General features: G+C 40.4%; 1 pseudogene; it reads right to left on the reverse strand.

Annotated features, from left to right (window-relative positions):
• Positions 1-3,144: 3,144 nt before the first annotated feature.
• On the reverse strand, positions 3,145-3,929 carry LOC131513021 (transcription elongation factor A protein-like 3; annotated as a pseudogene).
• Between the last annotated feature and the right edge of the window lie 869 nt (positions 3,930-4,798).

A 4,798-nucleotide genomic window follows, 5' to 3' on the forward strand; every position in this document is an offset into this window, starting at 1 on the left:
GATGCAGCCTACTTTTTATATATACTGGCAAATACTGGTGACACCCACAACAACAACCAACATTATAAAACCAGTTGTTCAAGGTCGTGCTAGACTTAATACACCACATCAATTTAGTTTCCATCCTTTAGCATCCTGTCAAGGGAGCAGATTTGAACCGATAATGTTTATTTCTACAGTTCTAATATGTTTTCATGATACCTCCCCCAAAAAGCGATAGATTGAATCCAAGAATGTCATTAAAGTTTAATACTCCACGGTTATTAGTATCTAAGAACTGAATTCTTCACCAAGACCAGACACATTACTTTTTAGACAAACATGTTTCTAACTGGGCTCCCTTCATAAGTGGGAGGGGAGGGAAAAAGACAGATGGATTACCCTACTAGTCAGAGACTTACAGATTCCCACATCTGGAGAAAGTTGCCTGTAGTGAGAGAAGCTGTTGCTTCCATCCGCAGATGTTTTGAAGTGTCTCAATTCAGTGCCATGGACTCATGTACAAGTTAGAATTAACAACCCACAGAGCTAACCCAGCAAGATTCTAACACTGAGTACATGGGAAAGCTGAAATTCAGAAAAGGAACACTGACTTTCCCCAGAACACACAGTTTAGAAGGAAGACTCAAGGGTGGTACTTGAAGAAGACCACAAGTTCAACACTTTTTTCAACTTTTTTCATGGCTTCCATCACGCATTAGTAAAGGCAGAAACTGTGTGAAATCAAAGCTTGCACATAACTACTTTTAAAAATTCTCAACCTGAAGGACATTTTACATTCTAAGGTCTCACTTTTTGGTCTAACCAAACATCGTAATCATAAACATTAGAGTCTCCAGCTTTAAGTTTCCACAACCCATCACTCCCCAAATGACTGTTTGAAAAACTTGTCTCAACCAATTTTCTCCTAAATTTAGTTTACTCCTATGTTGACTCATTATTTAGTCTCCCAAGGAGGAAAGAAAGAATAAAGTATTTAAAAATACGAATATATCAATGTAACATTTTTCTAGAGATAGTATCTTCTCCTTAGTTCCTTCTTCCATTTTACAAGTAATGCCTTTTGTCTACCTGCTTACTCTACTCCAGTAGCTCAAGAAAGCACCTGAAAAATTATGTAAAAATGGTTGAAGCCAGAGCCCAACAGTTTGATTCCAGTACTCCAAAGGGTCTCTACATTCATAGAGGGAAAGTTTTAAACTTTATGGGATCAAAACCCTTTTAAAGGTTCTTCCAGAAAACTGATCTAAGGCTAGCCAATTTGAGAATGATGTCAATATTCTGGAGACCATCAAAGCCAGAGTATTTCCTTTTCTTTTTTTTTTAATGAAATAACTTATTTCCTATAAAAGTATAATCATTGGTTTCAAGGTCTGTGGTTTGTTTCTTCCAATAGTTTCGTAAAATGAGTGTCTACGGAAAGCAAATTCAAACTGCATTACTGTTATAGATTAGAAAATTGATATCCATCATGGCGTAATCGAAAGAGAATGGAACAGAGAGTCAGGAAATTTGTTTCTATTCCTGTCTTTGCAACCTTACAGCGCAATGGAAATGAACTTGGCTTTGACGTATGGTAGACATGGGTCCAAATCTTGACTCATCGGTTACTAGCTATGTTGCCTTGGGCAAATCACTTATTTTCTCTCGGCCTCAGTTTCCCAATATGCAAAACAGGGGTAATAAAATTGCAGTATACAATTGTTGTAAGAGTTAGAGGAAATTCTTGTGTGTGTGTGTGTGTGTGTGTGTGTGTGTGTGTGTGTGTGTATGTGTAAGGCTTAGAATAATTTTGAGTATAGTGATAAGTCTTATAGTTAATTATAGTTGGTTTTGCATTTTTATGTTATTATAATGGTGTAGGTGTATTAGTTAATGTCAAAGATCCCAAGAAAAGTCAATATCACTTGGACATGGACCTCAACAACAGATTTAAGTTTACTCATCATGGAATCACACCCCCAACACGTTCTGAACTAAGATTAAAAAGTCAAGATATAAGTTCTCCTTTTCATTTTATTATATTCTCTTTTTCTTTTTTTTAAGTTTTATTTTAGACAGAGGAAGCGTGCACACATGCGCAAGTTCCAGCAGGGGAAGGACAGAGGGAAAGAAAGAGAGAACCTTAAGTAGGCTCCACACTTGGTGTGCGAGCCTGACTTGGGGCTCGATTCCACAACCCTGGGATCATGGCCTGAGCTGAAATCAAGAGTTGGACCTTCAACCAACCGAGCCACCCAGGCACCCCATTTTATTATGCCCTAAACCACAATACCTAAAACAAATCAGACCATTTGCTGTTTAAAACTTGTCAAAGTCATTGCAAGATTTCAGTCACCATTGATTCCTTAGCTTTTTCTGTACAAGTGTCTTCTAAATATTGACACACCAGTATCGATTTTTTATTTTTTATCTGCTCTGTCAGATCATATGAAATGGGACCCAACAATACACTCTATTACTGGTGATAAGGAAGTTTAATGCCTTAAAGTAGAATTGGTGACTGTGTAATATGCTCCGATGAACCCCAAACCTAGCCCAAATGGATAGTATTCCCAGGAGTGGAAGTGGTGTGAAGGCAGAACAAAAGAACCAAAAAATTATTGCATCTCTAAAGAATCTCTGCTATGAGGAAAGGTTGAGGAGTTGGTTTCCTTCTTACTGGAAAAGTGCTCCTCAATGACACCCAGTACGTCTGAAATGATGAATAAGAAGTTTGGAATGGATAGCCTCTTCTATGAGGAGAGGGAGCCAAAAGAAGATTCAATAAGCACTCCCAATATTGGAAGGAAAACCAGTTGCCTCTTGACATCAGGGCTTTTTCTCCATTTCATTTCAGGAATGTTCTAAATCCAGAGGTGATTCATCACAGACTCTGTTAGTTACTCCATGTTTCTGACAACCACAACATTTAAATTAAATGAATGGGATTGAAGTTTTAGAAAAATGGGGTTTGGGTTATGAGAGTACTTTTGTGTGTGAGTGTGGTTCTGAAAACTGTTTTTCTTTATTGTTATTTTACAATGTACCATGAAAACCTCTTCCATGCACATGAGTGAAAATGTCCTACTGACAGAGAACACTGCAGTTGGATCAAAAGGCTGCTGGCAACAAGAGTGCCAGCTAAAGCAAGGTATCAGCTAAAGGTTAAAGCCAAAGTTTAGCTAATGCTAAAGCAAAGTATCAGCTTAAGGTTAAAGCACATAGCATGGCAAATGCCTGCCAGGGAAAGCAGAGTCAGCAATATTTTCATCAGAGAAATCAGAATTTAAGACCAAAGGCATTAGAGATATGGGATATCATGTAAGCCCACTTGGCCCCTACCTCCACCCGTGACTTTCCTGACACCCATGGTCCCCTTGGCGAGAATGGATCCCGTACATCTCTTTGCATCCAAAGTAAACCACCCATTTTCTGTTTTTTCCTTAGCTCTTCCTGAGCCCTTGACATATCTCCACGTTCTCTCATCATCTCCTCACACTGCCCGAGTGCCCTTTCTGTAAGTCCTCCTGATAATCCTTGGGGGAATCGTCTGTTCCCCTGTCCGTTTTTCTTTTTGCTTTCCTGGGCATGTCATCTTCAGCCAGGCGTTTTTCCGCATCCCACAGCTCGCTCTCAGGATTTGCCTGGGATTCTGGCTTGCTCTCACACTGCAGCCTTCCCTCATTCTCGGACTTGCCCGGCTTTTCTTGCTTTCCCTCATCTTCTGGTTGTCCCTCATCATCTGGCTGTCTCCCATTCTGGAACCTTCCCTCATGCCCTGGCTTCCCCCTCTACTTCCAGCTTCTCTTCCTCATCGGATTTCTCTTCATCTTCTGGCTTTAGCCTCGCTTCCAGCTTTCCTTTCTTTTCATCATAGAGTTTTTTCCATGTTGACATTTCCCCTTTTTTCCTGCCCTGCAGGGAACCCGGACAGGTTCCTCTGTCCCTTCTAGTCTTGCAGAGTGCTGGGGACTGACGCGGAGGTGCCGGCCGGCAGGCCCCCGCGTCCTCTGGCTCCGGTAAGCGCGCCCCCCCCCCCCCTCCCCCGCCAGCGTTCAAGGAGCAGGTTCTGCGCAGGTGCAGGGACGCGCCAGCAAGGCAAGCAGGGAGCGTGTGTACTTTTCCTTAAATTCCAAATTCCATCTTTTCTTCTTCTTCTTCTTCTTCTTCTTCTTCTTCTTCTTCTTCTTCTTCTTCTTCTTCTTCTTCTTCTTCTTCTTCTTCTTCTTCACTCTTTCAATTATTCATGAAACATGTAGAACCTTTTTTCTTCTCATGAAGAAGGAACAGAACTAGAGTACAAGAAGTATAAACTTTACAGTTCAAAACAGGTATCAAGTGGTCCAGAATCTGAATTCACGTCAAGGATATTGACACACAGAAAAGAGATGAGAAAACTATAAAAGCAAACGAGATTTTGTAGACCAGTAGTGTTGCTAAAGGCCAAATTTATTTCCTAAATCCGAAGTTATCAGACTGTGGTTCAAATCGTCTTTTTCTATGTAGAGATATCCTTGATGATGACCATAGTTTAATAAATAACTATAGTCTCTTAAGATAAAATCACTTTCTGCATTTTCAAAACAATCTGCCATTATTAGCTGTCTTGATTTGTTTATGCAATCACGTGAGGTAGCAAAGTACCTGTTATTCTTTTCTTACCTGCCCCAGATGGTAGCATGAATGAACCCCAGATCAGGAACTAGCTTGGAAAGTAATCCCAGCCTTGCCTCTTGCTCACCTTATACACCCGATAAAGCTCTCCCAGAGCCTTTTAGGGAGTTCAAAGAGAATCTAGACATTATAATGCTGTAAA

Source organism: Neofelis nebulosa, chromosome 1, assembly GCF_028018385.1.
Source record: "Neofelis nebulosa isolate mNeoNeb1 chromosome 1, mNeoNeb1.pri, whole genome shotgun sequence".
Taxonomy (NCBI): Eukaryota; Metazoa; Chordata; class Mammalia; order Carnivora; family Felidae; genus Neofelis; species Neofelis nebulosa.